Source organism: Eschrichtius robustus, chromosome 21, assembly GCF_028021215.1.
Source record: "Eschrichtius robustus isolate mEscRob2 chromosome 21, mEscRob2.pri, whole genome shotgun sequence".
NCBI lineage: Eukaryota > Metazoa > Chordata > Mammalia > Artiodactyla > Eschrichtiidae > Eschrichtius > Eschrichtius robustus.
In genome coordinates, this window is record NC_090844.1 from 34118545 (window position 1) to 34144120 (window position 25576).

The 25576-nt window shown below is 37.6% G+C and overlaps 1 non-coding gene across 1 annotated transcript; it reads left to right on the plus strand.

The window, feature by feature from the left end:
• Window positions 1–18497: 18497 nt before the first annotated feature.
• On the plus strand, window positions 18498–18604 carry LOC137756123 (U6 spliceosomal RNA). Its single transcript, XR_011072181.1, has one exon. It is a non-coding gene; the product is annotated as a U6 spliceosomal RNA (small nuclear RNA).
• Window positions 18605–25576: the final 6972 nt, after the last annotated feature.

The window sequence follows — 25576 nt, forward strand, 5'->3', positions numbered from 1 at the left end:
TGGAGTACAATTGCTTTACAATTGTGTGTTAGTTTCTGTTTTATAACAAAGTGAATCAGCTATACATATACATGTATCCCCATATATATCTCCTCCCACTTGCGTCTCCCTCCCATCCTCCCTATCCCACCCCTCTAGGTGGTCGCAAAGCACCGAGCTGATCTCCCTGTGCTATGCGGCTGCTTCCCACTAGCTATCTATTTTACATTTGGTAGTGTATATATGTCCATGCCACTCTCTCACTTCTATACACACCCTTTTGATTGTTTCTGTTTGTTTCTTAAATTTAATTCATTTAAAAATAGGTCAATTCATATGATTCAAAATTCAATGAGTGTGAAAGAATATCTTCTTGGTATCCCTGTCCCTCGGCCACTATTTCTCCTCCCTGGAATCAATGAAAATCAACACTTTCTTGCATATCCTTTCAGAGATAGTTTATGCGTATGCGAGCAAAAAGTATATATATATGTATGCACACACACACATATGTATATAAACTCTCTGGTTTCAACTCCTTTTTTCAATTGACACAATATTTCAGAGATTGTGTCATGTCAGTAAATCAAGAGTTTTTCATTCTTTTTATGACTGTACAGTATTTCCATCTCTAGATTACCATAATTTGTTTAACCAGACCCTTTGTGATAGCTATAAACGTTATTTACAATATTTTGCTTTCACTAACAATGCCGGAATAAAGAATTTTGACTGCATGTCATCCGACAGTGGTGGTTTTGAAATGTGTCACCTTGATTAGGCTGAACCGCGGGCTTCACAATTCCCTGTCATGTATGTTTCCTGCAGGGTGGATCACAGAAGACATTTTGGTCACACGAGATTGGAGGACAGATGTAAAGATGCAACTGCTTGTTTTGACCTTGGAAGGTGAGGGCAGGACCACCATGTGCTTTTGTAGCTCACAAGACTTGTGGCTCGTCTGTGGGCTGACCTCCTCGGAGTGAAGAGGTGGGCTGTAGCCACTCTCAGCTTAGAAAAAATTGTCATGTTTTCTCATCTGCTTTTACAGCTTGCTTTTCTGTATTTAAATATGTAGCCCCTTTGGAATTTGTCCATTTGTTTACCCAGTAGTTCCAAGGCCATTTGTTGAATACTCTGTATTTTCCCCATTGATTTTAATGCCATCTTCACCATATTATACATATTATATTATACTATACATTCCTGTATGTATTTGGGTCTGTTTCTAAACTTTCTCATCCTTTCTACTGATTTGTGTATAACAATTTACTTATTGAAATTTACAACATTAAAAAATATGTAATTGGTCCAATCCCCCTTAATTACTTGTTTTTCAAAATGTTAGTGGCAAATCTTGTTTTTTCCTTCCCGGTTTATTGGGATGTAATTGACATGCAGCTGTATATTTATGTACAGCATAATGATTCGACTCATATACGTCATGCAATGATGACCACATAAGTTTAGTGAACATCTATCATCTTGTATAGATACAAAATAAAAGAAAAAGAAAAAAATTTTTTCCTGTGATGAGAACTCTTAGGATTTACTTTCCTAATGACTTTCATATGTAACATACAGCAGTGCTAATTATATTTATCATGTGTTTCATTACACCCCTAGTACTTATTTATCTTATAACTGGAAGTCTGTACTTTGGACTGCCTTCATCCAATTTCCCCTCCCCCAACTAGTAGCCAGAAATCTGATCTCTTTTTCTATGAGTCTGTTTGTTTGTTTTGATGTATAATTGACCTATGACACTATGTTAGTTCCTGTTGTACAACATAGTGATTCAATATTTCTATACATTTCCAATGATCACCATGATAAGTCTAGTTACCATCTGTCACCACACAAAGATATCACATAGTTGTTGGCTATATTCCCCACACTGTACACTTCATACCCTTCACTCCTTTACTTTGTAACTGAAGTTTGAACCCTCATCGATTTCTTTCCTCCCCCTTCCCCTCTGGCAACCACCTGTTTGCTCTCTGTATCTATTACTCCGCTTCTGTTTGTTCATTTGTTTTGCTTTTTAGATGCCACATATAGGTGAAATCATAATGGTATTTGTTTTTCTCTGTCTTTTATACAAGGTTGAGACTCAACTTCTCGAATTTAAAAATTCATTTAAAAATTTTATTGGAATTATGTTAAATTTATAGAGACTTGATATCTTTATGATATTGAGTCTTCCCAGCTAAGAACAGTACACTTTTCACTTGGTCAGCTTTTCCTTTGTGTCCAAAAGTAAATTAAAAAATTTTCTTTGTAGAAACTGCACATTTATTGCTAAGTTTATTTCTAGCTATTTTATCTTTTTGTGGGACAATTGAAATGTCTGTCTTTTCTTTCATTATATTTTCCTCCAATGGGCTATAATTTATACATTTTTTTCCCCCAGTTGGGCTCTTAGGCAGGACCCACCTGAAGTGTTCCAGCCTAGTAATCGTTGCTTTTTTTTTTTTTTTTTTTCTTGGTAAGTTTCCTAGGCAGCCTTGAGAACAGTAAGTTAATACTACAGCTCTCTTGCAAATTTCTCTCTTAGCCACTCAGTTTCAAAATTCCTCAGCAAGGTCACAGATGGTGTCCCTCTTTGCTGGTATTTTAGTCAAATCAAGGTTTTTGTTTATGCTTTTTTTCTTCAAGCCAAATAGTGGAGATATTTTTGGTAAAACTGGAGTTTGATCTCATCAAGTCTCCAGGCCAAGCACTCAGGAAGCAGGCCAGCAGCGCTGTTATCTGTTCCGAGGACCCCACTGGTGTGGATGATTGTATGTCTGTAGAAATTGCTAAGGCCATGTTTTCATGCCCTCTTGTGAACTGATACAACTCTGCAGTGCTGGGAGTATAAAAATCACTATGCTTTCAGCATATTAATTCATTAGAAATGGTTAGAACAGCAAGGGAGTTTTGAGATCAGGCATCTAGTCTAAAGCTTTCATTTTATAGATGAAGAAGGCCAAGGTAGTTGAAAAGTGATGAATTAAAATTGCAGACTTTGGATGCCAGAGTGGGTGCCGTCTCTTCCAACTTACACTGTCTTTTCTCCTTTAACTTAAAATGTCTCAACACTTCAGAGGAGCACCTACAATAGCCACTGTTTCCACCATAAGCACCAGAGTGAAAACACCTGGTCAACACATCCCACCTTCACTGATATTCAGGCCAGGAGCTGTGTTTGACCCTGTTTGTCCATCTCCAGACCTTTGTGCTAATCCAGCAGTTCTCAGAATGTGGTCTGGGGACCCCTGTGAGATCGCAAGACCCTTTCAGGAAGTTTTCAAGGTTGAAACTATTCTTATAATAATATTACAACATTATTTGCCATTTGCTCAGGAATGTTTTCCAGAATTTTCCAAGAAAGTATACTTAGGATATAAATATGTGCATTTTCAGACATTAACTAAGTTTGTTCTCAGTACTTTTGCTGAGCTCTTACTACTTCAGTTATACTTGCTATAATGTCTTTAATCTCATTATTGTCAAAACAATTGTTATTTTGAAATCCTGAAGTTTGTCTCCAGCCTACGTGGAAACGAAGTAAGCACATTTTGTTGTCTTGATTTGCAATCATTTTCTTTTTGAGATTTTTAAAAATCGAAGTATAATTAATGTACAATATTACAAAAGTTACAGGTGAACAATGTAGTGATTCATAACTTTTAAAGGTTAGACTCCATTTATAGTTACTGTAAAATATTGGCTATATTGCAATCATATTTTTAAATATTAAAAACTTTTCTAAAATTTTATACATTTTGTAAAACTATTTTGAAATTTAATAAAATTGTATTCTAAAAGAAAATTTATTTATAATATATCTTTCTTTTTTTTTTTTAAATTATTAGCACCTTTAATTATTTATTTATTTATTTATTTTGGCTGTGCTGAGTCCTCGTTTCTGCGCGAGGGCTTCCTCCAGTCGCGGCGAGCGGGGGCCACTCCTCATCGCAGTGCGCGGGCCTCTCACCATCGCGGCCCCTCTCGTTGCAGAGCACAGGCCCCAGACGCGCAGGCTCAGCAGTCGTGGCCCACGGGCCCAGCCGCTCCGCGGCATGCGGGATCCTCCCAGACCAGGGCTCGAACCCGTGTCCCCTGCACTGGCAGGCAGACTCTCATCCACCGCGCCACCAGGGAAGCCCCTATCTTTCTTATTTTTAAAGGTAAATGGTTACTTTCTCAGCCCACAGCTTCACCATCTGCATATAGTCATTTCTCTGGCTCAGAAGGCAGGAACTTTCAAAGAAAAAGGGTGAAACTGTGAATAAGAAATAAAAATATGGTGAATATTACCTTTTCCTTGGTTGTATACATGTTAATAATTTATTATTATTTCTGAAAGTATTACGGTGAGTGACTTCTGGTTTCTGGTCCAGCAGGATCTTAGAAGTGATCACGCCATCCTAACAACAAGAACAAAGCTGAACAAACTGAAAAATCAGCAACTCTTCTTAGATCTGTCGTCAGAGCAGTGAAGTCACAGGGCAAACGGCTGTCCAGAAATTTAAAGAGACAAACAGGTAAATGGGGAGAATCACGATTTACCAGATCTGAAACCCCCTGGCAGAAAACTCCGTGGGAACCAGTGCCCAGGTAGGGAAACCTGAACTGTAATTGATGAATTGCTAGAGACTCAGAGGGGACAGTCTGAGAGTTAAAAACTGCAGGAGGATCCAGTCGTAGGGGGTCCCCACGATTTTGTGAGTTTTACCTCTAGGAGCTCACAGGGAATATCAGAAAAAAATTCCCTTGTGCTTCCACCAGGGGGAAGGGAAAAGTAACCATTTTGAAAAACCCAGAGAATTCTGTTCTTCTTAACATGGTCTGCCCTTGGGAGAAACTATTTATCCAGAGCCTAACCTGCTAGGGCTTTATCAGAGCCTAGCTGACCGTGGGGAAGGGAAATACCCGACTGCAGCCCCCTCTAGCTTTCCACATGGGGAAGAAAAACTTCCAACTCCAGCCCCCTCTACCCATCCTCTCCCACCAAAGACAAGGAGAGGAACTGAGAAGCACCGGGGTTGTTCACAGAGGCTCAAAAGACTGAGACCTAATCATAGGGCTATAGAATGCTACCCCGCCGCCACACTTACCGTTCCTTTACTAAAGCCCTGTTTACCACGATACCTTTTATTCAGTACGTCATGTCCACCTTTCAACAAAAAATTACAATGTGTACTAAAAGGCAAAAAACACAGTTTGAAGGGACCAGAACCAGAGTCAGATATGGGAGGGATGTTGGAATTACCACGAATTTTTTTAAACTGTGATTAAAATGCTAGGAACTTTAATGGAAAAAGCAGACAACATGCAAGACATGGTGGATAATGTAAAAAGAGAGATGAAAATTCTAAAAAAAAAAAAAAAAAAGCCCAAGATCAAAACCGCTGTAATAGACGTGCAGGATGCCATTGATAGGCTCTTTAGTAGACTAGACACGGCTAGGAAAGAATCTCTACACTTGAGGATATTACAACAGAAACTTCCAAAAATGAACAACAAAGAGAAAAAAGACTGAAAAAAACAGAATATCCAAGAACTGTGAGACAACTACAAAAGGCATAACATATGTATGTATTGTGGGAATGCCAGAAGGAGAAGAAAGAGAGAAAGGAACAGAACCAATATTTGAAGTAATAATGACAGAGAATTACTTCAAATTAATGTCAGACACCAAAACACAAATCCAGGAAGCTCAGAGAACACCAAGCGGAATAAATGCCCCCAAACTACACATAGGCATATCATATTCAAACTGCAGAAAATCAAAGATAAAGAAAAAATCTTGAAAGAAGGTAGAAGATAAAAAAGCTTACCTATAGAGGAACAAAAATAAGAATTACATCTGGCTTCACCTCAGGAACCATGCAAACAAGAAGAGAGTGGAGTAAAATATTAAAGTGTTGAGAGAAAAGAAAACCCACCAGCCAAGAATACTGTACCCTGTGAAATTATCCTTCAAAAGTAAGAGAGAAATAAAGACTTTCTCAGATAAAAATTGGGGAAATTTGTTTCCAGTAGATCTGCCTTGCAAGAAATGTTAAAAGAAGTTCTTAATGTAGAAGGAAATTGATATAGATCAAAAACTCAGATCTAGATAAAGAAGAGCATTGGAGAAGGAATAAGTGAAAGCACAATTAAAACTTTATTTTTCTTAATTGATCTAACAGATGACAGTTTGTTCAAAATAACACTACCAAAATGTATTCAGTTATGTATGCTTATATGCATAATATAACACTCCTTTGTCAGAATTGGACTCCAGCAGGGAGAAAATCACTAAGGATACAGTTGAACTCAGCACCATCAATCAACTGGATATAACTGACATCTATAGACTGCTTCACCCAACAACAGCAAGTTACACATTTTTCTCAAGTTCACATGAAACATTCAGCAAGATAAACCACATTCTGGGCCATAAAACACACCTTAACAAATTGAAAAGAACAGAAATCATACAATGTGTACTCTCAGACCACAGTGGAATTAAGCTAGAAATCAGTAGCAGGAAGATAGATGAAAAAATCCCCAAACTCTTGGAGATTAAACAACAAAGAAGAAATCTCAAGAGAAAATTTTAAATTTTGAACTAAATAAAAAATAAAACATTAAAATTTTAATATACCGTGAAAGCAGTGCTTAAAGGGAACATTATAGCATTGAACACATATATTGGAAAAGAAGAGATTTCTAAAACCAGTCATTTAAGCTTCTCTTTTAGGAAACTAGAAAAAGAAGAGCAAATTAAATCCAAGGTAAGCAGAAGAAAACAAACAGTAAAAATTAGAACAGAAATTAATGAAATTCAAAACAGGAAATCAGGAGAGAAAATCAATAAAACCTAAAGCTGGTTCTTTGGAAAGATCAATAAAGTGGATAAACTTCTTGCCAGACTAACTAAGAAAAAAAGTGAGGACACAAATTATTAATAACTGAAAGAAAAGAGGAGACATTACTAAAGATTTCATGGACATTAAAAAGAATAATAAAGGAATATTATGAATAACTCTGTGCCTACAAATTTGATAACCTAGATGAAATGGACCAATTCCTTGAAAGACACAATCTGCCAAAACTCATGCAGAAGAAATAGGCCACCTGATAGGCCTATGTCTATTAAGGAAATCAAATCAATAATTAATGATCTTCCAAAACAGAAAGCACCAGGTCCAGATGGGTTCACTGGTGAATTCTACCACACATTTAAGGAATAAATTATACTAATTGCTTACAATCTCTTTCAGAGGACAGAAGCAGAGGAAATATTTCCTAATGTATTCGATGAGGCCAGAATTACCCTAATACCAAAACCATCACATGGCTAAAAAAGAAAAATCACAAGATCATATCAATAAATGCAAAAAGCATTTAACAAAATCCATTCCCATTCATGATAAAAAAAAAAAACTCTCAGTAAACTAGGAATAGAGGGGAACTGCCTTGGCTTGATAAAAAAATATCTACAAAGAACCTACAGCTAACATCATACTTGATGGTGAGAAACTCAAGGCTTTCCCACTAAGATCAGGAATAAGGCAAAGACATCGCCTCTTATCACTGCTTTTTAAACATCATACTGGAAATCCTAGCTAAGCAATAAGACAAGAAATGGAAAATAAAAGGTATGCAGATTGAGAAGGAAGAAATTAAAGTGTCTTTGTTCACAGATGACATGATCGTCTACATAAACAATGTGAAAGAATCAACAAAAAACTCCTGGAACTAATAAGTGATTATAGTAAGGTTGCAGGATACAGGGTAACTGTACAAAAGCCAAGTGCTTTCCTACATACCAACAACGAAGAAGTGGAATTTGAAATTAAAGCACATTACCATTTACATTAGCACCCCAAAAATAAAATTTTAGGTATAAATCTAACAAAATATATTCAAGATCTATTTGAGGAAAACTACAAAACTCTGATGAAAGATATCAAAAATGAACTAGAAAAAAAACAGAGATATTCTGTGTTCATGGATAGGAAAACTCAATGTTGTCAAGATATCTTCCCAATTTGATCTACAGATTCAGTGCAACCCCAATCAAAGTTCCAGCAAGTTATTTTGTGGATATTGACAAACTGATCCTAAAGTTTATATAGAGAGACAAAAGTCCCAGAAGAGCCAACTCAATATTGAAGAAGAACAAGAAAGTCAGACTGACATTACATTATTTTAAGTTTTACTATAAAGCTTCAGTATTCAAGACCGTGTGATTATTGGTGAAAGAATAAGCAAATAAATCAATAGCATAGAACAGCAGCCCAGAAGCAGACTCGCATAAATATGGTCAACTGGTCTGGTGAAGAAGCAAGGCATTACAATGAAGCAAATATAGTCTCTTCAACAAATGGTGCTGGAACAAATGGACACACACATGCAAAAAAAAAAAAAAAAAAAGAATCTAGATACAGACCTCACACCTTTCAGAAAAATTAACTCATAATGGAGCATAGTCCTAAATGTATCATACAAAACTGTAAAACTCGTAGACATACCATAGGAGAAAACCCAATGACCTTGGGTATGGTGATGACTTTTTAGAGACAACACCAAAGACATGATTTATGAAAGAAGTAATTGATAAGCTGGACTTCATTAAAGTTAAAAACTTCTGCTCTGTGAAAGACACTGTTAAGAGAATAAGACAAGCCACAAACTAAAAGAAAATATATACAAATGACACATCTGATAAAGGACTGTTCTCCAAAATATACAAAGAACTCAACACTCAACAATAAGAAAACAAACAACCCGATTTAAAAATGGGCAAAAGACCTGAACAGACACCTCCACTAAAGAAGATATACAGATGGCAAGTAAGCACATAAAAAGATGTTCAACATCATATGTTATTAGGGAATTACAAATTAAAACAACAGTGAGTTACCACTATAAACCTGTTATAATGGCCAAAATCCAAAAGACACCAAATGCTGGCAAAGACATTGAGCAACAGGAACTCCTGTTCACTGCTGGTGGAAATGCAACATGGTGCAGCCACTTTGGAGGACAGTTTGGCAGTTTCTTATAAAACTAAACATACTCTTACCACATAATCCAACAGTGGTACCTCTTGGTATTTATCCTAATGGATTGAAAACTTATGTCCACATGAAAACCTTCACATGGATGTTTGTAGCAGCTTTATTCATAAGTGCCAAAACTTGGAAGCAACCAAGATGTCCTTCAGTAGGGAACTGGATAAACAAACTGTGGTACACCCAGACAATGGAGTATTATTCAGGGCTAAAAAGAAATGAGCTGTCAAGTCATGAAAAGACATGCAGGAAACTTAAATGCATATTACTGAGTGAAAGAAGCCAATCTGAAAAGTCTACAAACTGTATGATTCCAACTATATGACATTCTGGAAAAGGCAAAACTATGGAGACAGTAAAAAGATCAGTGGTTGCCAGGAGTGAAGGGGAGCAGAGGAATGAATTAGCAGAGCACAGAGGATTTTTAGGACAGAGAGACTATTCTGTATGTTACTACAATGGTGGATGCATGTCATTTACATTTATCAAGATCCATACGATGTACAGCACCAAGAGTAAACCCTAATGTAAATTATGGACCTTGGGTGATAATGATGTGTCTACATAGGTTCATTGGTTGTAACGCACACCCACTCTAGTTCAAGATGTAGATAGTGGAGGAGGTTGAGTGTGTGTGGATGTGGTGTATATAGGAACTGTCTATAATTTCTGCTCAAGTTTGCTGTGGACCTAAAATCGCTCTAAAAAATAAAGTTTATTAATTAAAGGAAAGAGTATTATGATGCCAATTAAGTTGTAGTATCACTTGGAGACCAGTCACTCAGCATTTACAGAAAAAGGAATTGAACATTTTAAATGGAGGTGTGATGAGCTCTTTAAAAGTGAAAAGTTATTTGTTACAGATTTTCACATTAGAAATGAGAAAACCTCCAAAACAACCTACAGGGTAAGTTATCTTACTATGTTGGCTGAAGAAGTGCACACCATAGCTGAAAGGCTTACAAAAGGTTTACAGTTGACAATGCTGATTGCCTGCAGAATGAAGTCCATAGAGAAATCATGGTAGGGCCACTTTCCAATGACACAGTAACTAGTTATATTAAAGTTTGGGCTACCGATGTGATAAATGAATTCTCATGTGCAGAAATTGTACTTTTGCTTTATCAATGGGACAAATCTATAGATGTGGCTGGGTTTGCTGTTTTGCATGTTTTAATCCATTATCAGCCCCAGCTAATAAACACTGAAGATCTTTCATGGGAACACGTGGCAACAAACACAAAGAGCTGAAGAACTTTTCTGACAACAAACTTGTTGCTTGGCAAGAAACACTAAACGTTGAATACCTTTTTTGAGGCTCATGGTTTATCCTGGAACAAGTCTGTTGACATTTGCACCGATGACACAAAAGTCAAGGTGAGTAAAACTACTGGCACCTTAGCACGAATCGAGGCAGTGGCATTAAATTGTACTGTCTTTGTATTCTTCACCACGCAGTTAAAAAACAAAACAAAACAGTTTCACTTAGGAAAGTCCTTGATAAACCTGTAAAACTTGTTAATCTCATCAGACCTCAATTCCTTGAATACACATCGTTTTCGTATTTCTCCCCAACAAAATGGGGAGCACTTGTGTTGCAAACTGAAGTATGGCGTTTGTCTCAAAGAAAAGCTCCTGTCAGCTGCTTCATTTGTGATCTGAGCAAACTACTTTTGTCATGGAACACCATTTTTACTTGAAAGAACAGCAGGAGGACAAATCATGATTATTCAGACTTGGGTATTTGTCTGACATTGTGTTGGAAATAAAGAGTGAGCCCTTTATTTCAAGGAAAACATTGACACTTCTTTTCTTGCCAATGATAAGACTGAACGTTTAGGGGAAAATTAGAATACTGTAAAACTTGAATTCACCACCATATGTTTGACAGCTTCCGGATACTTTCTTTATATGTTATGTGATGACATTAATGAATTATTTTGTATTGTTTGAAGTATGTCAACATTGAGAAGATCTGCATAACTCAGTAAACCAATATTTTCCAAATGAAAAAAATGTGTGAAGTTACAAAGATATTCATGAGTAAAATATCCATTCAAAGTGTCAAATAGACTGATGGATTTTAATGTAACCATTAAGATGGTATGGTGTGATGAATTGGGAGACTGGGATTGACATATATACACTAATATGTATAAAATGGATAACTAATAAGAACCTGCTGTATAAAAAAATAAATTAAATAAAATTTAAAAATTAAAAAAAAAAGATGGTATAAAAGTTTCATTAGTTTAGTTTCTGATTCCACATTGTAAGTAACCTTTAAATGCTATCACTTGTCGAGTTTTGGTGTAGCATCAAAGAATATCCATAATTATCTGAAAAAACTATTAAAATACTCCTCCCTTTCTTGTTTATCTGTATGAAGCTAGATTTTCTTCATATACTTCAACCAACACAACACAACAGATTGAATGCAGAAGCAGATATGAGAGCTGTCTTTTATTAACTCAGACATTAAAGAGATTTGTAAAAAATGTAAAACAACTAAATTTTGTTTTGGAAAATATAGTTTAAAGTATAGCTTAAGAAATGTCCTTGTCTTATAATATAATGGGATTATTATTTTATTAAGGAATAAATACATACCAAACACTGGAGAATTACTGTGCTACTCTATTCCTCTGCACAGCACTTATCACATACCTACCAATCCAATAAAATTGGTCATGAATACTCAAGGCTGTTTGAATTGCCTAAGCTTTCCTCATTTACTCACACTAGTCCTTATTCTGGCTCCACCTCTAGCCGATTCCAAACTTTTGGCCCCATTTTCTACCGCCCAACTCTGAACACACCTGTGGCAGCCACCCCCCACCTCCCTCCATCTAACAGAACCCAGTTTTGTTTCCCCCTCCTCTGAGTGGCCTTGACCTTCAGAGCAGTCCAGGGCCCTCTCCAGCCCCAAGGGGGCACCTTAGTTTCATCTAACCCAATATGGCTGTCTCATTCCCTTTGCAAAACCATTGGTTTAAGCGTGGCTGTGAGACCATGAGATGTGAGAAATCTTCTGAGGACCCTGGGAAGGTTTCCTCAGTCTTAAAATGGGACATAAGACAGGGTTGATTCCCTCCTTCTGCCTGGATATTGTTGTTGATATATGAAGCCCAGAACCACTGCAGCCATTTGGGGCCCATGAGGAGAATCAGCCTAGCAAACAAGCCCGTGTGTGGAGGATAAATGAACATAAAGATAGAGGCGATTTGGCCCCTGATGACGTTGCTGTTCTATAAACGAGCCCTGCCGCTGCCCAGTCTCTAGAGCTCTAACTAGGAGCTCTTATATTTCCTATTGAGAATTTACCTTTTCTTTAGCTGAAAATATCCAAACCCCTCTGGACATTCATGCAAATTATTTCTCCTTGCCTCTGCCCACTCCCATCAGCTCTCCACTCTCCGGTTTCCTTCGGTGAGAAGACATTCTAGAAGAGCAAAAGGCACAAGCTTTAGACCCCAGACTGCCCAGGCCCAAAGCTGGCTTGGTCACATCCTAACTGGTGAGAGAAGGCAATTTATTGAATCTGCTGGGCCTTGGTTTCCTTATTTGTGAAAGGTTGGTAATAAGAGGGCTACATTTCATGAGTTTAAGCAGGGGGGACTAAAAGAGCTAATACTTTTAAAGCATCTGGAACAGTTTTCACTTTCTTGAAATCCATCAAAGGAGGATTCTAACAAGGTGAACTTTTAGTGAATGGCATGCATTTTTGCTCACAGATTTCATTTAGACCAAAATATTAGGTTGGACCATATGAAGTTACCAGTAACCCACTGTTTCTGACTTACAAAAATGGCAATTTCACATGGTTCAATCTACTACCCCTGGAAACTATGCTTCAGAGCTGTGAAAGAAAGCTCTCTTCTCTTTTGGAAAAGAAGAGCAGCTCCAGAAGCAGGTCCACAAAGGACAGGACATTGGAGATTAAACTAGGGGCTGCCAGGGAGTTCCCTTCTATTATAAGCAGGCAGCAGAGGCCGAAAATCAAAACAAGTAAATGGATTACGTGTATTTAATTTGAAAACAGTACAGTGCTATCTAAAATTATTATAAAAATATTGTTTATCATATAAGCAATCTTCAGTGCCTCATCCATGAAAAAGATACATTTTAATAGTAATATATTTTACATTTCACTTTTTCACTTGACCAAAATGTAAAGGAATTCATTGGCTGCCCCGTAGACATTGTGACTTTTATTCATCTCATGATCCTGGGCAAGTCACATGGTCTGGAGTAAAATATGGGTTCTTAAGCTTTGGAGAGTCTGAGGCTTCAGGTGTCTTTCTCACTAAACTGGTTTAAAATTTAATTAGAGGATAATTCCATACTAAGAAATGTGGCCTTTTGACACCCTCCCCGGGGGATAATAACATACCAGCTGCCAGCTACAAGGAACTTGATTTTTTTAAAACACCGGGCATTTGGCAAAGGCAGTGCTGAGCCACTCAACACGGCGCTCCACGGAGGCCGAGTGCGGGGGCTGCTCTGCCCTATTTCATAAGTGGAAGCGTCACAAATTGGAGCCGGACAAGACGGCCCAGAAAAAGAATGCGGTGGCCCCATGGTCCCTCACAGTCTGTTTCCTCTAAGAAGGAGCGGGCGCCACCAGGTTTCCAGGCAACGCCCCTCCCCTCTGATGCCTGCAGGAGAGACCAGGCTCCCAGGTGCGCCCCCCATCAGGGAGCAAGGTGCTGGAGTCAGGGAGGAGCGTCCATGCGGCAGGGGATGGGGGAAGACGTGGGAACGCCCACACAGAAGTGGACACGCTCTGTTCAGAAGGTCACTTTCTGCTCGGGGGATCGCGTCTCTGCTCTGGAATTCTGATGTGGGCCTATTGAGGCCCATGGAAACCACCCCACAGAGACCTGGCATGGGTCCTGGATGCGAGCTACCCTTGAACCAGGAGCAGAGCCAGCTCGGGAGCTCCCTGGTGGTCCGAGCCCTGACCCAAATCTCCCTTTTGTTCCCCAAATGGCTTGTATCCCAAGCTCTGGGAAACAACCGTAAGCACTGCTAAATGGAAAATGGAACTCCACGCTTTGACTCAAGGCCTGGCCTTCAGGATGGACACCCTGAGCCCCGTGTCAAGGTACCTGGGCTCCTTTTGGAGCAGCCTTGGCTGAGCGGGCTGCCAAGAGGCTGCCCAAAGCTTGGCTTCCTCGTTGGCTGTCTCTGTAGGACTCCTGTGCTTACCTTTCTCCTTCTGTCCTCCCTCCCCACCCCTCCCCTGCCCCCATGAGAGTAGTTACCTCTGGGGAGGGCCGGTAATATGACCTGGGAAGAAAAAAAGCCACCTCAACTTTATTTGCCATCTTCCATTTCCTTTATAAAATTAAAGGTCCCTGCAAACTTTTTATGACAAAATATTAACATGTGATATTTTAGGGAGTGACTTAATTACTCCATATTTTTCTGAATCTTTAAACTTAATACAGTATTTCAACTGTTAACAGTGGTGAAATGAATAGTGATACCCTTTTTCTCCTTTTATGTATTTCTCACATTTCTTCTAATGAGCATGTTTTTCTTTTCTGATTGAAAAAATCTTTTTTAACTGTGTTGAGCAGTTGTTTACATAGGCACTGTGAGATTGGTGCTCTGTGGAGAATTACTGGGACATGGGCTTGTGCTTTATTAGTAGATGATGCTGTAGGACACAGCCTTTGTACAGTGTCATTGGGGAGCAGAATAAAGACATTTAACCATAGAACGACACTATAGTGTGTTGGACTCCGACCAGGTCAAAGGGAAGTACATAGGGGGCATGAGGGGAGGGCACTACTTTCAGCTTGCATTTCACTCAGAAAGTTAGTCCATCATCCAAAAGAAGGTTGCAATAGTCCCTCCTCTGGGGAGGAGCAGAGCTATGGTCCTGCACAGAGGGAGGAGCCCTTCCCAGGACAGGCAATAAGCAGCCACATTAGCAGCAGATGGACAGTGTGGGAAGCTGAGAATCAGGTCAAAGTGGAACCAGGGCTCTTTGCTTAAGGACTAAGGCTCTCATCATTCGCTCAGTGAGGAGGCCTGGAAGGTCACAGCAAAGCTTCGTGGCATACTCTTTTTATCTCGTATATGAGAATACCTGAGTGTGTGCAGGGAAATCCACGTGGTGCATTCGATAGCAGAGTGTGTGGAAGTTCACTTTCAGCAATACTTTTGTTACTTTAAGGCAGTTTCAAAGAATCTGGCCAGGTTCTGTTGAAGCTTTGACTTCCCCCGTCAGAATGCAGCTTCTGAAGGGAGGATTCTGGGAAGATGGTGGAGGAGGAAGCACCAGGAATCTGTCTCTCCACCCAGACAACAACTACAATGGCAGAATCAACCTGATGTAGCTATTTTGGAACTCTGGAGTCTGTTGAAGGCTTGCAACTTCTGGCAGAAGGCTTGGAGGCAAATTGCAGTCAATTGCAGCCAACTTCAGCTCCTGACTCATTAGCAGTTACCCATCCCCACTCCCAGACACATGGCAAGAGGCTGTGAAGCTTGCACACAACTTGTGGGAGCTAGAGTGGGCAAAAGGACCCTGTCCCCCAAATACTGGGGACCTGTGCTCTGACTGCTGACCACAGAGGTGCAGACAAAGAGGGTGAAGCCATTGCTGTTGCACCTCCCCTCATTGGTTCATATCCCTCCCCCTTCAGGTTGAAGTGAATGCCAGAAGATTTAAAGGGCCAGTGCCCTTTCCCCCTCCCATCATTTTTTGCTTTTCCTCTTTTGGGAGCCTGAACTTAAAGACTAAGACATTCAAAAACAGCTGAATATACAGAGAAAATTTAAAAGTGACTGTGCATGCTCAGGGAAAGGCTCAGAAAAGACCTGAGAAGACATTAAGTTTACAACTCAGGCTGATCCTTGGCACAGAGACAGCTTATAACAGTCAAAAAACGACAACAAAAAACATCAAACCCTGGGGGAGGGGGAGAATCTGAGAGTTTCCAGAGTTACCACATCATTAGATTAAAATGTCCAGTGTTTAATACAAAATCACAAGGCCCATTCAAACAAAGGGGAAAAAAAATCAACAGAAACTGTCCTTGAAAAAGACATAATGGCAGATATACTAGACAAAGACTTTAAAACAACCATCTTAAAGATGCTCAAAGAACTAAAGGAAGATGTGGAGAAAGTCAAGAAAATAATGTGTGAACAAAATGAAAACATCAATAAAGAGATAGGAAACACAAAAAGAAACTAAAAAGAAATTCTGGAGCTGAAAAGTACAATAACTGAAGTGAAAAATTCACTAGAGAGGTTCAAAGGCAGATCTGAGCAGGCAGAAGGAAGAATCAGTGAACTTGAAGATAAGACAATGGAAATTATCAAGGCTGAAGAACAGAAAGAAAAAAGATTAAAGAAAAGTGTGACACGACACCATCAAGAGGACCAACATACACATTGTTGGAATCCCAGTAAAAGAAGAGAAAGAGAAAGGGGCAGAGAGAATATCTGAAGAAATAATGACTTAAAATTTCCCAAATTTGATAAAAGACATGAATATAAACATCCAAAAAGCTCAATGAATTCCAAGTAAGATGAAATCAAAGAGACCCACACAGTCTCATTATAATCAAACTTTCAAAAGACAAAGGGGAAATCTGGAAAGCAGCAAGGTAAGTGAATAGTCACGTACAAGGGGATCCTCAATAAGATTATCTGCAGATTTCTCATCAAAAAATTTGGAGGCCAGAAGACTGTGGGAAGATTTATTCAAAGTGCTCAAAGAAAAAAACTGTCAACCAAGAATCTTATATCTGGCAAAACTGTCCTTTAGAGTGAAGAAGAAATTAAGGCATTCCCAGATTAAAAAAAGCTAAAGGAGTTCATGACCACTAGACCTTCCCTACAAGAAATGCTCAAAAGAGTCCAGTGGAGTGAAATGAAAGAACACTAGACAGTAAACTGAAGCCATATGGAGAAATAAAGATCTCATTAAAGGCAACTACATGGGCAATTGTAGAAGCTAGTATCATTGTAACAATGGTTTGTAACTGTACTTTTTGTCTTCTACATGATTTAAGAGACTAATATATTTAAAGAAAACAACAATTATTAGTGTAATAGCTAGTATTACTGTAACTTTGGTTTGTAACTCCAAATCTTGTTTTCTGCATAATTTAGGAGGCCAGTACATTTAAAAGAATTATTAGTTTATGTTTTTCAGCATACAATGTATGCAGATATAATTTTGTGATAACAATAACCAAAAGGGGTGGGGACAGAGCTGTAAAAGAACAGTTTTTGTGTGTTATTGAAATTAAGCTGTAATAAATTCAAATTAGAGTGTTATAACTTTAGGATGTTAAATGTAATCTCCATGATAACCACAAATAAAATAGTTTATAGAGTATACACAAAAGGAAATTAAGAAGTAATTTAAACATTTCACTACAAAAAATCAACAGAACACAAAAGAAGACAGTAATGCAGGCAATGAGGGAAGAAATGGCTATAGGGCATATAGAAAACAAACAGCACAATGACAGAAGTAAGTCCCTTATTATCAACAAAGACAGAGATTGGTAGAATGGATAAAAACACATGACCCAGCTGTATGCTGTCTATAAGAGTCTCATCTGAAACCCCAAAACACAAATAGGTTGAAATGGGAAGGATGGAAAAACATATTCCATGCAAATAGTAACCAAAAGAGAGCAGGACTGGCTATACTAATATCAGACAAAGTAGACATTAAATCATATAAGGTTACAAAAGACAAAGAAGGACATTATATATTAATAAAAGGCTCAGTAGAGCAAGAAGATATAACAATTATAAACATTTGTGCACCCAATGACAGACTATCAAAATACATGAAGCAAAAATGGGCAGAATTTGAAGGGAGAAATAGAGAGTTCTACAATAATAGAGACTTCAATGCCTCACTCCCAATAAACCAACTAGATCCAACAAGAATATACAGAACATTCCACCCAATGACAACAGCATATACATTTTTCTCAAGTGCACATGGAACATTTTCCAGGTAGAACGTATGTTAGGACACAAATTAAGTCTCAATAGACTTAAAAAATGATATCATACAAAGTTATGACAGATATTTTCTCTGATCACAACAGGATGAAGTTTGAAATTAAAAAAAAACACACATAAAGAAAGCTGAAAAATTCACAATACTGTGGAAACTAAACAACACACTTTTAAACAACCAATAGATCAAAGAAGAAATCACAAGGAAAATGAGAAACTACTTAGAGTTGTGTAAAAATGAAAATATAACATACCAAAACTTACATGACACAGCAAACATGATGCGCAGGTGGAAATTTATAGCTATAACAAGAAAGAACTCAAATCAACAACCTAACTCTACAACTTAAGGAATGAGAAAAAGAAGAACAAACTAAACCCAAAGCTAGCAGAAGGAAGAAAATAACAAACATTAGAGTAGAGGTAGATAAAATAGAGAGTAGAAAAACATTAGAGGGGCTCAATTTGGCAGCATATATACTAAAATTGGAACGATACAGAGAAGATTAGCATGGCCCCTGCATGAGGATGACACGCAAATTCGTGAAGTGTTCCATATTTTTGAAATTAGAACACTTCCTAACACCATACACAAAAATAAACTAAAAATGGATTAAAGACCTAAATGTAAGGCCAGACACTATAAAACTCTTAGAGAAAAACATAGGCAGAACACTCTGACATAAATCACAGCAAGATCCTTTTTGACCCACCTCCTAGAGAAAGGGAAATAAAAACAAACATAAACAAATGGAACCTAATGAAACTTAAAAGCTTTTGCACAGCAAAGGAAACCATAAACAAGACGAAAAGACAACCCTCAGAATGGGAGAAAATATTTGCAAACGAAGCAACTGACAAAGGATTAATCTCCAAAATACACAAGCACCTCATGCAGCTCAATATCAAAAACAACAAACAACCCAACCCAAAAATGGGCAGAAGACCTAAATGGACATTTCTCCAAAGAAGATACACAGATTGCCAACAAACACATGAAAAGATGCTCAACATGACTAATCATTAGAGAAATGCAAATCAAAACTACAATGAGGTATCACCTCACACTGGTCAGAATGGCCATCATCAAAAAATCTACAAACAATAAATGCTGGAGAGGGTGTGGAGAAAAGAGAACCCTCTTGCACTGTTGGTGGGAATGTAAATTGATACAGCCACTATGGAGAACAGTATGGAGGTTCCTTAAAAAACTAAAAACAGAACTACCATACGACACAGCAATCCCACTACTGGGCATATACCCTGAGAAAACCATAATTCAAAAAGAGTCATGTACCACAATGTTCATTGCAGCTCTATTTACAATAGTCAGGACATGGAAGCAACCTAAGTGTCCATCGGCAGATGAATGGATAAAGAAGATGGGGCACATATATGCAATGGAATATTACTCAGCCATAAAAAGAAACGAAATTGAGTTATTTGTAGTGAGGTGGATGGACCTAGAGTCTGTCATACAGAGTGAAGTCAGAAAGAGAAAAACAAATACTGTATGCTTACATATATATGGAATCAAAAAAAAAAAAAGGTTCTGATGAACCCAGGGGCAGGACAGGAGTAAAGATGCAGATGTAGAGAATGGAGTTGAGGACACGGGGAGAGGGAAGGGTAAGCTGGGACAAAGTGAGAGAGTGGCGTGGACATATATACACTACCAAATGTAAAATAGATAGCTAGTGGGAAGCAGCCACATAGCACAGGGAGATCAGCTTGGTGCTTTGTGACCACCTAGAGGGGTGGGATAGGGAGGGTGGGAGGGATACACAAGGCAGGGGGGATATGGGGATATATGTATACATATAGCTGATTCACTTTGTTATACAGCAGAAACTAACACAACATTGTAAAGCAATTATACTCCAATAAAGATGTTAAAAAAAAAAAAAGAAAAACAATAGAGAAAAATCAATGAAACCAAAAGTTGGTTCTCTGAAAAGATCAACAAAATTGACAAACCTTTAGCTAGATGGACTAAGAGAAAAAGAGAGAAGACTCAAAGGACTAAAATAAGAAATGGAAGTGGGGACATTACTACTGATCCCACAGAAATAAAAAGGACTATAAGAGAGTACCATAAACAATTGTTTGCCAACACATTTGATAACTTAGATGAAATGAACAAATTTCTAGAAACAGAAAACCTACCAAGACTAAATCTGAGACTAAGAAATAGACAATCTGAGTAGACTTATATTTAGTAATAAGATTGAATCAGTAATAAAAGAAAAAATCTCCCAACCAAAAAAAGCCCTGGACCTGATGGCTTCACTTGTGAATTCTACCAAAACATTAAAATAAACAACTAATACCAATCCTTCTCAAATGTTTCCAAAAAATTACAGAGGAAGGAATACTTCCTAACTCATTCTTATGAGGCCAGCATAACCCTCATACCAAAGCCAGACAAAGACAATAGAAGAAAATAAAACTACAGACCAATATCCCTAATGAATATTCATGCAAACATCCTCAATAAAATACTAGCAAACAAATTTCAGCAGCATATTAGGAGTATTATAATCCCATCATGACCAAGTGGGATTTATTCCTTGAATTTAAGGATCGTTCAACATATGAAAATCAATCAATGTAATATACTACATCAACAAAACGAGGGAAAAACCCTACATGATCATTCAATTGATGCAGAAAAATCATTTGACAAAACTTAACACCCTTTCATGATGAAAACATTCAAGAAAATAGGAATAGAAAAAACTACCTCCACATAATAAAAGTCATATATGAAAAACCCACAGCAAACATAATGTTCAATTGTGAAAGACTGAAAGCTTTTCCTCTAAGATCAGGAGCAAGGCAAGGATGCCTGATTTCACCACTTCTATTCAACATAGTACTGAATGTTCTAGCCAGAACAATTAGGCAAGAAATGAAAATAAATAAAAGGCATTCAAGTTGGAAAGGAAGAAGTAAAATTATCTGTTTGCAGATGATATAATCTTATACATTGAAAATCCTAAAGACTCCACACACAAAATAAGCTGTTAGAACTAATAAATGAATTCAGCAAAGTAGCAGAATACAAAGTCAGCACACAAAAATTGGTTGCATTTCTATACACAAACAATGAACAATCTGCAAAGTAAATTACAAAAATAATTACATTTACAATAGCATTAAAAAGAATAAAATACTTACGAACTAAGAAGGTGAAAAACTTGTACGATGAAAACTACAAAATATTGCTGAAAGAAATTTTTTAAAATCATAAATAAGTGGAAACACATCCCATGTTCATGAACTGAAAGACTTTAAATTGTTAAAACGTCAATATTACCCAAAGTAAGCTACAGATTCACTGCAATCCCTATTGAAATCCTAATGACTTTGTTTTTCAAAAATAGAAAAACACATCCTAAAATTGATATGGACTCTCAAGGAACCTTGAATAGCCAAAATAATCCTGAAAAAGGACAAAACTGAAGGACTCACATTTCCTGATTTCCAACCTTACTACAAAATCAACTTTACTTCAATTAAAAAAAAAAAAACTTACTATGAAGCTACACTAATCAAAACAGTGTGATATTGGCCTAAAGACAGACATATAGACCAGCGGAATAGAATACAGCACAGAAATAAACTCTTGCATCTACAGTCAAATGATGTTTGACAGGGGGGCCAAGATCATTCAATGGGGGAAGGGCAGTCTTTTCAACAAATGGTGCTGGGAAAATTGGATATCCACATGCAAAAGAATGAAATTGGACCCTTACCTAACACCATATACAAAAATTAACTCAAAATGGATCAAGGACCTAAATGTAAGTTCTAAAACAAACTACTGGAATAAAACATAGACAAAAGTTTGGCAACACTGGTAATGATTTCTTGCATATGACATCAAAAGCGTGGATAACAAATGAAACAATAGACCAATGGGATTCATGAAAACAAAACAATTTTGTGCATCAAAAGACACTATCCACAGAGTAAAAAAGACAACCCACAGAGTGGGAGAAAATATTTGCGAATCATATATTTGATAAGGGATTAATATCCAGACTACATAGAGAACTACTAAAACTCAACAACAACAACAAGAAAAAACCCAATTCAAAAATGGGCAAAGGACTTAAGTAGATATTTCTTCATAGAAGATATACCAATGGCCAATAAACACATGAAAAGATGTTCAAAGTCACTAATCATTAGGAGAATGCAAATCAAAACTACAATGAGATACCACCTCACACTCATTAGGATGAGTACTATTAAAGTATAGAAAACAACAAGTATTGGTGAGGGAGTGGAGAACTGGAACCCTTGTACATTGTTGGTGGGAGTGTAAAATGGTGCAGCAATTATGGAAAACAGTGTTGAGGTTCCTCAAAATATTAAAAACAGAATTACCATATGACCCAGCAATTCCACTTCTGGGTACATACCAAAAAGAATTGAAAGCAGGGTCTTGAAGAGATATTTGTACACCTATGTTCATAGCAGCATTATTCACAGTTGCTAAAATATGCGAGCAACCAGTGTCCATCAACTGATGGGTGGATTACTAAAATGTGGTATATTTATGCAACAGAACATTTTTCAGTCTTAAAAAGGAAGGAAATTCTGATAAATGCCACAGCATGTATGAAACTTGAGGACATTATGCTGTGAAATGTCAGTCACAAAAAAAGACAAATACTATACTATTCCACTTATAGAAGGGTCTTAGACTAGCCAAAATCATAAAGACAGAAAGTATAATTATGGTTGCCAGGGGCTGTGGGGAGGGGAGATGGGGAGTTATTTTTTAATAGGTACAAGCTTCAGATTTACAAGATGAAAAGAGTTCTGGGATGGATGGTGGTAATGGTTGCATAACAAGGTCAATGTATTTTATACCACTAAACCGTACACTTTAAAATAGCTAAGATGGTAAATTTTATGTTATGTTTATTTTAACAGAGTAAAGAAAAGGTATTTTTAAAAATTCAGCTTCTAAGAATGAATAAAACCAGGTCCCACCTTCCTGACTTATAGAATATTACTTCAGTAAAGCTTATTTCTCCCAGCTGTGGTTCCCATTACAAAAAGGTCTCGTATATCTTCTAATTCCATCAGTTAACAGGTACAGATAGAACATAAGTTGTGCACAGCAGGCACTGGATTAGACCCTAGGATGCTGTAATAAACAAAACAGGTATAGATCCTGTCGTCTGGGAGGCATTCCTAAATGGGCATTGCTGTTCTTGCCTTTTATACAGTTGATCCTTGAACAATGCAAGGTTAGGAACTCCCCCACACCCAGTCAAAAACCACAATCATTTTACAGTCAGTCCTCCGTATCCGAGGTTCCGCATCCATAGATTCAACCAACTGTGGATTGTGCAGTGCTGTAGGAAGCATTTAGTGAAAAAAATCCAAGCGTAAGTGGACCCACAACAGTTCAAACCGATGTTGTCCAAGGGTCAACTGTACATTCTACCTGGCCTGTATCTAAGAGCTCAGAAGAATCTTGACGTTGTTGAGAACAAACTCTTTTCTCCATTATAGTTTATTTCTAGGTGAATCCAGCTGATATGTGTTGTGATGGTTAATTCTGTATGTCAATTTCCCTAGGCCATGGTACCCAAGTATTTGGTCAAACATTATTCTAGATGTTTCTGTGAAGGTGTGTTTTGGATGACTAACATTTAATACTGTTAGAGAAATGCAAATCGAAACTATTGATACAATGTGGTACCACCTCACACCAGTCACAATGGCTATCATTGAAAAGTCTCCAAATAACAAATGCTGGAGAGGGTGTGGAGAAAAGGGAACCCTAGTGCACTGTTGGTGGGAATGTAAATTGGTGCAGCTACTATGAAGAGAAGTGTGGAGGTTCCTCAAAAAACTAAAAATAGTGTTGCCATACGATCCACCAATCCCACTCCTGGGCATATCCCCAGAGAAAACTATAATTTGAAAAGACACAGCCACCCCTATGTTCACAGCAGCACTATTTACAACAGTCAAGACATGGAAGCAACCTAAATGTCCATGGACAGATGAATGGATAAAGAAGATGTGGCACATATATACAATGGAATACTACTCAGCCATAAAAAAGAATGAAATAATGCCATTTGCAGCAACATGGATGGACCTAGAGATTATCATACTAAGCAAAGTAAGTCAGAAAGAGAAAGATAAATACTGTATGATATCACTTATATGTGGAATCTAAAATATGATGCAAATCAACATATCTACAAAACAAAAACTTATTTACATATATAGAGAACAGACTTGTAATTGCCAAGGGAATGGTGGGGGAAGGAAGGATTGGGAGTTTGGGGTTAGCAGAGACAAATTATTATATATAAGATGGATAAACAACAAGGTCCTACTGTATAGCACAGGGAACTATATTCAGCATCCTGTGACAAACCATAATGGAAAAGAACGTGAAAACTATATATATATATATATATATCTATATATGTAGATATATATATCTGAGTCACTTTGCTGTATAGGAGAAATTAACACAACATTTTAAATCAACTATACTTCAATAAAATTAAAAAGAAAACAATTTAATACTGTGAATTTTGAACAAAGTAGATTTTCCCCTGTAATTCGGTTGGGCCTCACGCAAACAGTTGGTGGCCATTATAGAACAAAGACTGACTTCCCCCGAGCAGGAAGGAATTCTGCCAGCAAACAGTCATCAGACTTCAGCTGCAACATGAGCTCTCCTTGGGTTTCTAGCCTGCTGGTCTACCCTGCAGATTTTGGACATGTACCTTCATAAGCATGTGGGCTGTTAGAATAAATCTCTCTCTCTCTTTCTCCTGTGTATATACATATACACATCCATTTTGGTTGTGGGCATGGGAAAGGGTCCAAAGCTACCAATAATTTCCATTGTCAGGGAAAATAAATGGGTTTTGGTTGCTAAAGCTGAAAGGACTCAGAAATAATCTAGACCTGTGGTATCCAAACTCCTTTTGTCCAAATCAAATCTTACGCAGTATTCCACTAAACTGAAATGGGGTAAAGGAACCTACTTATTTCAACTGCCTTATTCTTCTCCCCTCTCCTCTCCCCAAGGTACTCTTGCAGGCACAGCTCCTGAACTTGAACCTTCCAGCTCATTATTTACGAACAGGATTAATGTGTATGTGCCCCAGGAACATATTCTTGCATGCTCCCAGTTTTATTTTTACAGTAGTGCTACTCAAGTCTGCACCAACGTTATTATAGATATAAATTCCTTACGCTCGTAGCTCTGGAAGAACTATAATACAACAGGTTTACCAATTCAATAAAAATATTCCAAACCAATACAATTTAACTTAATAACATTCATTTGCCAGATGATGTTGTTTTGCTCAACTAAACTGCTACTGGTGATGTGAATATGCTAATGACTCTATGGAGAGCATTTTCTTGTGTTTGACAGGTCCACTCCTTTTTTGGGGGGGAACTATGTCTTATTCCTCTTTCTTTTTCTTTTTTTAAAATTTTTATTTTATATTGGAGTATAGTTGATTAACAATGTTGTG